Genomic DNA, 11401 nt, shown 5'->3' with positions numbered 1-11401 from the left:
ATTTACATGAGAAAGAACATGTGTTGCTGTTGTGAGTATATTGCAGGTAGCATGATATAGTATTCGTGTCATTAATGTCATAGGATTTACACTGAAAATAATGGAAAGAAAATAACTTTCCAGACCCATATCGTCATGACTTTGGCAGTGTAACAACCCCTCCTACCGATTTGCCAGGATGATGAGTTGTTTTGGAATATTTTGAGATCAAAAGTGCAGTATAGTTTTTGTCGATTTTGATTCCAGAAGAACCCTCCCCGGTTCACTAGTGGGAATGTAGAATTTTACATACGTGATGATCAATCTGCCCGACTAATCGTATTTTCCAAAAAGCTCCATTTATTTGATTAAAGCGGAAAATCGGTGAGGACAGTATAGCTGCTGTTGCCGATTTGTCGATTATCGATAACCGATCATAGAAAAGAAAAATTACGTAATGATCAGGAATGCTCTTTTAAAAGACTGTCACACTTCCGGCGAACTTTTTGGCTAACGTACAGCGATATTTCACACATATCGTATGCATATGTGTACATTTCGGAGTAAAAATCGACAGTTCTACAGGCATAAAAATGAGAACTATGTTTTCACTTTAACTGTTTAACAAGAGGAAAAACGCGCTACCATGTTATGCACGAGAAATGCTTGCAGGTTTGTACTTGTGAGTGGCATTAGCCAGCACCTTTATGCTAACCAAGTCCCAGAAGTTTGGCAAAAAGTCATTGCTCATAGAGACCAGAAATCACATCCGGGCCGCACATCTCCCCCTATTATTTGCAATAGCAAGAAATTAAGTAACGTTCTGAAGAGGACGGAAGCACGATCTTCGACAGTCACAGAATCAGAGTCGCTGTTACGTTTGAATTGAGGTTTCCTTCATGTCCATACTTCTTGCCAACGTTGTCAAACTGACAAATAAGTTACGGGAATGGCACGCTGAAAAGCGTGGGAATCCCAACTTTTTGTAAATTGACAAAAACAAACAAACAAACAAACAAACAAACAAACAAACAAACAAAACAAATACACAAACAAACTAATAATCAAATAAACAAAACACCATTTCAAGAAGAGAAATAAAAACCAGCAACACATATAGGAATCGTGGCAGATAGAGCAGAACTGTCAAGGTATGAAATAACGGCCGTCATACACGAATGTCAACGAATTCGTTTAAAGATTTTCCTATCAATGTCATCATTCTTTTTCGGAAAGACAAACGTAAGCACATTCTGAAATTATCTGGACGGAGTTTTTTTTTTTTTCATTCTAAAAGTGCATAGATGACGTATCTGGATGGAGGGCCTTTATTCACAAATTACGTAAATGAAGTAACAGACGAACAACAAAATGAATTCCGTTGACCCACGGATATCATTGGAGAGCCCACTTTAGGAATTACCCACATTTGGCAAGGGGAAGGTTTTCAAGAATAGATTTACTCTTTAAGATACATGACAACATGAACTCGTGATATACCTTCAATCAACATGTACTTAACAGAATGTCTTAATGAGTCTTGAACGCTGGAACGCAGGAACACTGAACACACGACTGTTAGCGAAAGCCTAAAACCACATACACAAGCATGTAGTGGATTCCGACTCGGCAACCTTCGAGATTTCCTGACACGAGTTTGTATCATCATCGCACTTAAAGCTGGTATAACGCCAAATATTATTGTGAGGGTGTCAACATCAATTACAGTCAGCTTCAGACAGGGATGTATGTGTGCATGGAGGTGTGTTCTTCTGAATACACTGACTTAGACAACGTTAGAAAGTAACAGAAGTGACAAGTGAAAAGATCAAGCCTTTTGATCTAAATACTTTCATTTAATTAGTTCAGGGGACAAAGTTTATCATAAACACAAAATTCCATGAATAGATATTAGTGTTGACCTCATTTTGTAACAATTTTAGGTGTATCGTTAACAATCATGGATACCCGGCTGTCAGAATCTATTCGTTCTCTCCAATGCGGACAAATTAAGCCCTCATCTTTGTAACTTCAAAAAAGGAGATAATTTCAACAAAGTTATGCGGCTGCTCATATTCATGCAGTCACGCCGGTCAGCGTATCTTCTCGATGATTCTGCCGAGAAGAAACAAAGTACGTGTGATCTGCGGATGAGGGTCACTGAACTCACACCTTCAAACGAGCACGGACTCCATTGCGCACTAACAGTCTACACTCTAAGCTTGAAGTGGGATCTGAGTTTCTCTCATTGGTTGAATTTCCAGCCGAATTACAACACGTTTTAGATTTCAGGTCGTGGTTAATTTGAGAGTGTCGATTCGGCGAAACATCAGGTACTGGTCGCGTCACCATGTAATCCAGAGGTTTTCACATCACACACACGTGACTTTCCCCTTTGGTTGAGAGAGACCATACCGTAAAATCACTCATCCCCATAGGTCTAATCTCCGCTGATCAGAACGTCAAGTTCGCCCAAGGGCGCGGGAAAGGGTCGTTAAATGTTTTGCGGGAGATTCGTGCCAAATGTATTCTCTGGTAACATTATATGAAATGCTTGTTTTGACAAATTATTTTGTCATTGCCATACCATCAACGAGTTTTCCTTGGCATGTCACCATCAAACTCAAGAAGGCTAAATCAATATCCTTACAAACCACGGATCATTTTATTTTGCATTCCAAACGCTGGGACATTGAATTGTATAGCTAAATTTGTGGGCTTGACTATTGCTCACATATTTTGCGTCCTGTCATCATTCTTGAAGAAGAAGTAGTAAAAATTGACGGCATGAAGACTCGATAACTGCTGAATGATATTTCTTTTTCACGAATGTGCTTGTGCGATAACGACAAAAATGCTGGAACTGTGTTGACTACTCTCACGGCGATCATAAGACACACTATAGTGATTACTTGAATTACTGCAAATTACTGCTTTGCTCCATAAAAATCATAAACATCACGTGACATTTTCAAAAATACATATGAAATGACAGAGAAAGAGAGAGAGAGAGAGAGAGAGAAAGCATTGGACCCCAACTCGTGATTTTCACGTTAAAGATTGCTTTCAATAATTATTCACATTGTAAAACATTATGAGAAAGTTGATGAAAGCAAAGAGGATAAGAAGTACACGAGTGTGTAGTACATGGAATGGGATCATATCGCTTGACAGCACTCCCCTCAGGGGAACAATTAACAGCACGTGCCAAATTGGCAATGCATTGACACAGTAATAGTGTGACCCCTCCAAGGCCTGTGTGTGACGTCAAGAGTATAGTGATATCGCTCACTACAACGAATCTCTCTGAACAGTGTGCGGCCATTCGTGTAGGCCTATACACAGATCATATAGCAGTGGTACATGGCGACTCCACGCATGCCCTACATACTGCGATTGATTCACCTTTCATTTCTAATTAACTCAGTGAATATGGAGATAATTGGGAACATTCTAATGGCCAAACTTTCACAGACAATTCTGGGGCATTGAAATGTAGCATACGCTGGACACAGTTAACAAGACTATGATTATAGACTCAACGTTTCCAGGTTTGGCGTGGTATATTAGCCTAGTCAGAGCGATTGTTCCGCAAGTGTAGAAATATATGTATTTTGCAACAGGTTCGTTTTTAATTTAAACAATTTACGCCAGATTTGGTGATATGAATGTTTTTATTTGAAACATCGGATTTGCCTCCTCTTCGTTATTCCCTGTATCATACTTCGCTCTTTACAATGTGGATCTTATGGACTATTTTCTTCCTTTTTAAGAAAAAGAACCCCTCGAAATTGCTAGTCAAAACATTGAATACTTAAAGGACTGAAATTTTACAAAAGCTCCTAATCTCTTGCCACTCCATCTATATTTCGGTAGCTGGTATCAAGTTTTTATTCCATAGCCTGTTCGTGTATGTTAGTGTGTTAGTGTGTTTGTGTGTGTGTGTGTGAGTGTTTGAGTTTTTTTAAACTTAACATTTGCTACCTTCTACTCTATCACTCTGTTCGTGGACTTTATTGTTCGAAAACTTCACAACCAATAACGACGGAGGGTAATGCATGATTATTTACTTTGTTTTGTTCTGCGTTGTGTTCTCAGACATGATATTGCGTTCGCGGAGTGAAGCGTTAGCAATAGCTTTTTGAAAATCAGTCAATGAATATATGACTTGTTGATGTTATAGTTGTTAATATACGTTGTTACAGTTAGTCCTGCGTTATTAGAAAAAGCGCTCCAAGGCGTGAAATAATTTCACACAGTCACAGCAGAGAGAAAGTGTGTGTGTGTGTGTGTGTGTGTGTGTGTGTGTGTGTGTGTGTGTGTGCGTTTGCGTCTCTGGAATCAGGATGATTGATTTGATTATAGCCTACGTTTATTCTAATTCGACCCGATTGATGGAAAAGAGAATGGGAAATGAGGTAACAGAGGCATAAATGCATGAAGAAATTAGAATGAAACCGGGAGAAAATGACACAATTAATGAACCAAGGCATGTGAGTCACTACGTACATACGTGAATCATGCAATAAACAGAAATGAATGTAACAATAAAGGAAATAAAAAGGCATGCTACCAATGGGACAGCCAGTTACTGCAGCGGTGACTGGTAGGTGAAAGAATAGCAGCTTTCTCCTCCAGACTCCACTATAGTCTCCTCGCGTCGAGGTGAGGAGAGGAACAAAAACTTGTCACATTACTGACGGACCTGGAGGGTAAATGACATCTCGCATCAGCTGGCATCTTTTCGAGGATGGCATCCACTTCACACCCTACTTACTCTCCCACCACCGTCCCAATATTTGCCCTCAGTGCAACGAACAGGTTAGGACGTCGGACGTCACGTGACGCGAGGACGGAAAAAAATAACAAGAAAACTAAAAGAAAAAAAAGGAGAGAAGGGACAGAGAGAAGAAGACGTGCTGAGATGGGAAAGGAGCCACGATACATGCAGTGCAAATGGCAGTGCAAGCAAATATTGTATGAAAGGAAGGACATAATTGGAGGCGAAATTGGCTCGGAGTTTGATTTCATCCCTGGAGGTATATAGCCGGGCTTTAAGGGGCTGTTCTCCTTCAAAGGATTCATTTGTATCGACATCTTGTGGATCTGTTCTCCCTTTCTTTCTAGACGAACAAGAATAATAGAAACAAGACAAAAAATCCAACAGAAATCGAAAATATTCATAAGTGGTATGTTTCCATAAATATATCGTGAGCCGCGAAACCCACCTCCGATGTACCTTCACAAGGAAGAACATTCACGAAGACAAATTCTTCCTCTTCTTCTTCTTCTTATTTTTCTTCTTTTACTATACTGAAATGAAATTTAAGATATCCGAATTTCCTGACCGTATCTCTGGAATATCTTAGCCGCCCCCCCCCCCCCCGAAAAAATGATTAAAACACAATTCGACGTCATGCGTATCTTTCGGAAGAGCCGCCTCCATTCGCATAGAAACAATCCAAAACTCCGATAATTTTGTAGAGGGGAGCCTGAAACACATTTGTGCATGAAAAATATGAGAAATGGAACGATTCGATGAGTATCTATGTCTAGAGGACTAATGCGTTATGGAGTATTGTGGATTATGACAAATCATGGTGATGGGGGGGGGGGGGGATAAGTGTTGTGGGTTCAAAGTCTCTAGTTAATCTCGTGACGGCTTATCATGAAAGACATTCCCAAGGTAAAACACTCGTCACACTACCTCATTTACCCTGTCGCAGTTTCACCGATGAATTAGTGCTATGTTATGAATTAGCACACCATCATGACTTGAACATCATTATTTAATGCGAGTTTGATTGACTTGATCTCTAACTCTGACAGAAGTAAGGAAAAATGAAATGAAGATCATGAAGATTGTCAACATTTTTAGTGCCAAAAATAGATATTGCATGATGTTACCAGACGAGGGAAGTGACCAAGAACTTTCCATTGACTTATTGAGTGATTTTTCCTTTTGAGCTGTTTTTTTTTTACTGCAACTGGCTGACAAATTATCCTTCATCGACGTAAATGCACACCGCTTATTCAGTGTTTGTTTGCTTGTTTGTTGTTGTTTTTTGTAACAGACAAGATTAAAATCATGGGATACATTGACATGCAGGTGGAATTCGAACCCAAGACCTCCTGATTGATAGACGGGCGTCATATCCACTAGACTTTACTATACCGAGCTCCCAACCGAGCCCAACCGGGTGCCGCATACAATTTGTTCAAATTAATGATTCTTGCGTCGAGTTTGTATTCCCACGTTTTTAATTATGTCTGTTACTCAAAAACACCAAATAATCCGGGTTTTTTTTACGTCGATGAAAGGCAATTTGTCAAGCAATGATTTTCACTTCATCTGACTTGAATCATACATGAAGACCAGATGGCAGTCATAGGTGACCCAAGACTAGACAAAAAGGGCACGACTATACGCTTTCTTTTCCTGGTACCCATCTCAGGACTACTACTGCCAAATACCATGGTCATCCCACACAGTACTTATGTCGGTGGAGTTGAGAGAGTTAACGCTGTCAAAAAGTGACGCAGACGTAATGACGAAAGAAACGGCAGGTTACAACGCCATCAGACCAGTCGTTTTGAAGGTGTGTTGGTATAAAGTCTGCACGAATCGTGCTGGACCAGTGTCTCGTCAAGGAATGACAGTTATGATAACAATAATTACAATGATAATAATAATATGATAACAATAATTACAATGATAATGGTCTTATTCGCCTCTAACCAGACAGACATCATGGTAATTGATATGATCACCCAAGAGTTGTCGGGCACCTATTTATACACCTGCCTTAAGAGGGATACTGTGGGCAACACATGATCTTGTTTAAGAAAGGAAGCTGCGGTTCAAACCCTGAACCCACTCCTTTTACACTTCGGGACAGTGTTCTCATGACATTGGCAATTGCAAAATCCCCTATATCGCACATCCCCATCACCCTGTGTGGATATCCACATACGCACCACTAAGTTTTTTTCCTGGACGTGCAACACATATGATGTAGTTCCATGGTTATTCTATGGAGCTACGTAACTTCATCGTTATTCTAGTATTACAACATTACTGGCCACTTTGCCACTTTGCCACTTTGCCCCTAACACCCAATTCTGACCTGCGTTGGTACCTAATTATGTTAGGGTCAATACCTCTAATCCGAGAAGGAAGAGATCATATAGGGCGGAGTTCAGTGACTGGTTACATGGATGGACAATGTCGGTATCCTAAGAGATTATCGCTAGTGAATTGATAAATCAGAAGCTAAAATTCATCCTCCTGGACCGTCAGGATACGATTCAAGCATCACACAGCTGAAATGATTCATGGTGAAGCACCACTGAGCAGAAATTGTGATTGTATTAGATTGTGACATATTATCATGCCACGCAAATGAGTCGCAAACATGAAAACAAAGACAAATTCAAAATAAAGGAGAATTGCTTCAACAACGAGGAATTTTACATTTGTTCAACTGTTCAAAGAATGAAATGTTATAGGTAATGAGCTAACTCATGTCAGAGTTTTTAAGTCTAAGAATGTTTGGTTGTCAATTCACTTCGTTTTTCATGCAGCATGTTACTAACTTTCAATCGTATCATGATTTGCCTCATTGTGTTTAGATGTCAAGCCTCGTCACTTTAACTTCAAGTCAATTTTTTTAAACTGTATTGTATCTTTTGGTTGGTTTTCTTACTGTTTCTGTAGTGAATTTTCCCCATATATAATAAAGTGGGGACAAAGTGTACATTAATAGAAAAGTCTACGGCCTTATCACACCTTTGTGGTGAATGCTAGCAAGTTGTGACTTTGCTTGAAGACAGATAATTATGTCATGGAGGTTCATTGCGCGATTTGCTGTTACTAAATAAGACGATTACCATACTAAAGATAGATATCTATAAGAATACACCTGTACAGAGTACTGCGTGTTGTCCTCATCAGTGACCACCCACTATTCTCATCAACAATTGATCGGGTCGAGTAACCAGTAATTCTTGAGCCAAATGACCAGTTTTCACCTTTAACTACCGTCCTATACACTTCGCGAAAATCGCAGAGAAAGCTCAAATGCTTCAAACACATCACCAGAGCTCAAGGCTGCGAATTGCAATAGAAGAAGACGTCATCGATTTTCAGACTGTAACGAATTTTTCTGAGAGTCACTTGGCAATGACCTCGCAGAAAGTATCAAATTCGAAGCTCCGTTCTGGCGGCATTTTGAAAAGCAGTTTTATTGTTCAAAAGGGAAGCTACTATTACACATGACATGTATACTCCAACAAAGAGCCGCTGTCTCATTTTCTTACTACTGTCTCTGAGTCTATTTACTTTTGATTTCCATGCAATAAAGAAAGAAGACATTTAAAATCTATCTCTTCTATTGACATGTCAACTGCGGACGATTTTCCTGGTGTGTACTTTAACAAGATGATTAAATTGGCTGTGATAAGGAATACTCGCCGTTCATATTACCTATACAATCTGTATGGTAAGACTAGTATTACGAGACAAATGAGAGTAAAGATCAGAAAGAATGACGTCAGCCTCTAATTTCAATCTAAATATACCATTGTCACTTTGTTATCTTTACGGCTGAAACTGCTAAACTCAAACGCATATAGACATAGAGGAAATAGATATAAAGAGGAATAAATCTTGCACATGAGATTGCCAACATAATACTTGATAAGAGGAAAACTAGAGGGGTAACGACAATAATACATTGTGACTATTTGCGCTGAGATATGTGATAGAATAATCGCTAATTACATAACCTTTCTCATTCATCTGAAAAAGTAATTCGTATTTTTTCACTGACATCCACTAATACGACGTCATTGTCTAAATCCTGCCCCTAGGGTGAACACAAAGAAAATACGGGAATGTAGAATCACCTTCTGGAAGTTGAAAACTCAGTTTGATTCATGAAAAAAAGGTAATTTGGATAGAAAGGAAATGTCACATTATAAATCTTCCTCTGCCACGGCTGCAGCAATTTGCGCTGACAGCTTTGCACGGATTCACTCCTTTCTGAGGACACACTTAGTGTACTTCACGGTCAACTTCATGGTCAATAGTGTGACAGTGACCGCTGAAAGTGTCGAGAGATTGAAAATTCCTTTTGACCTTCCCGACGGGCATTTTGCTTTCAATCATGCCCTTTTTCTCTCAACTGAAAAAAGTAATAAACGACATCCTCAAACCATCAAAAGTTTCGATTATCTTCATTCGAAGGAGGCTGGTCGAGTGCTAATAAGATGCTCTTCAGGATGCCACCGTCGTTTGGCAGTGACGAAAATAACATTTTTCTCCTTTAACTTCATAGGAGCTGCTCCAAGGGTATCAACTCAAATGAAGTCTGTGAAAGTCCATGACAACTTCTCCAGTAGATCTCGTGCTGCGTCAAAAATGGGATAATTTGATTTACCTTCACACCGTAATTTCCCTTTATTCATGTAGATTCAATTTAATGTATTTCATCTTTATATATACGTATTCCCTTTGCTATCACGAATTATTACGATGTATAACCTGTTTCAGCCACACGGCAAGTGACCGCTCAAAACATGATGAGAGGAAGTGTGCACTTCAATCGATATTAATCGCCCCAGAATGGGCATTTTCCATTAGCTCGAGTAACAAGCGATGACCAATCACCGCTGTTTGCTCCTTCCAATATTTGATTTGTTGCACACTGTGACGGCGAATCTTGAGGGCAATGATCAACGCTGTCGAAATCCACAAAACGACGGATTTCCTGTCGATTTGGGGCCAATCTGCGCATCCTGCCGTCGCGGCATCGATACTCGACGGTCTCTCGCCTTTCTTCCACGGATGGCTTGCTGAGCGCTCAACCAACTGACGCTGGGTATCAGACTGTCATCCTCTCCTCCTTCGCTCTCAAGTCTTGCCACATCAAAGTATCTCCGAATGACATATCGTGTGAGAGAGAAAACATCGGAAGTATAACGGAAGAGAAATACAAATCGGCCCGATTCCACGCAGTTGTTGTAATGACAGACGTTTTCATAAACACGTTACTCCGCGATCAAATCACATTCATATGCCTTGTTTCACTGGTAAATAGCATTACTATTGCTACCGCTATCATTATCGCTTACATCAGTAAGGCCTACAACGATGATAATGATGACGACGACTCACGGATGATGATGATGATGATGATGATGATGATGATGATGATGATGATGATAATATTAATAATAATGATGATGATGATAATAATAATAATAACAATGATAATAATAATAATAATAACAATGATAATAATAATGAAAATAATAATAATTATCATTATTATCATCATCATCATTATTATTGTTACCATTACCATTGTTATTATTTTATTTTTATCATTATCATTATCATTATTGTTATCATATTGATAGTGATAATGACAGTGATGATAGCATCATCATATATCATTTTCTCATCATCATTATCATCATCATTGTCATCATCGTGGTTATTGTTATTGTTTCCACGTCAACATAGTTATAATCAACTTCTCGACATGTTCTGGGGTCAGAAAGGCGATTATGATAGCTCTTGTGTGAATATGGTATAACCATGCACGGTATAACTAATACATCCAGCTAGAGAAACAAAACGAGAACAGAATAACAGTAGCAACAAGAGAAATAAGGTAATTTGTTATCTTGACCTAGTTAATGAAACAAAAACGTTGCAGTTTAACTTACAAATTAGATTTAAACACCAAACACTTGATCATAATGTCGGTGAGTCTTCTCTGCCATGCAGCGTGCTTTGTTCAAACTACGTTTAGAGCAGCGAGTCAACAGGAATTCGATCATTCCGTAGACGTTTGATGTTCACTTTTCGTTTGTTTGATCAACTGTAGCTAGATATGATGCTATATCCTTTATCCGATTGTATGATTCATGCTTTGTTTTGGTAAAAGATTCAAACTATACGAATGGGAGTATGAGAAAGTAGAACAGGACGGGTGGCCACTGCATCAATTTTCTTGCATCATTGCCACCACATGTACAATGTGTTTGATTCGGAGAGTGGTCGTGGCTCCAGGCTGATACTCAAATTTCTGTCAGTGCCATCGCTTTCTCTTCTATGCGCAGCATAAACTTTTCACAACATAAAACTTTGCTGTACAGAAGGTAGAAACTTTAATGATTCACTTGTTACGTGTTTACAGGAAATGATTCCTTGTGATATGCAAATATAATTGACATTATAACTAGAAGGCTTTGTCACATGATTTTGTACAAAACATTTTTTTCCCCAATTTCCACTGCTAACAAGTTTTCAGAATTGTTGGTCCACAAAGACGTTTCTTACAACGATCTGTTATGATCCATTAGTGGACAACATATCCGTTGATGGGACAAATACATGTAGATGTGACTGTGT

This window comes from Diadema antillarum, unplaced genomic scaffold, assembly GCF_040938485.1.
Source record: "Diadema antillarum isolate AM-2024a unplaced genomic scaffold, OU_Dant_1.0 scf00000075, whole genome shotgun sequence".
Classification (NCBI taxonomy): domain Eukaryota; kingdom Metazoa; phylum Echinodermata; class Echinoidea; order Diadematoida; family Diadematidae; genus Diadema; species Diadema antillarum.
Note: the sequence above shows the minus strand (reverse complement) of the source record.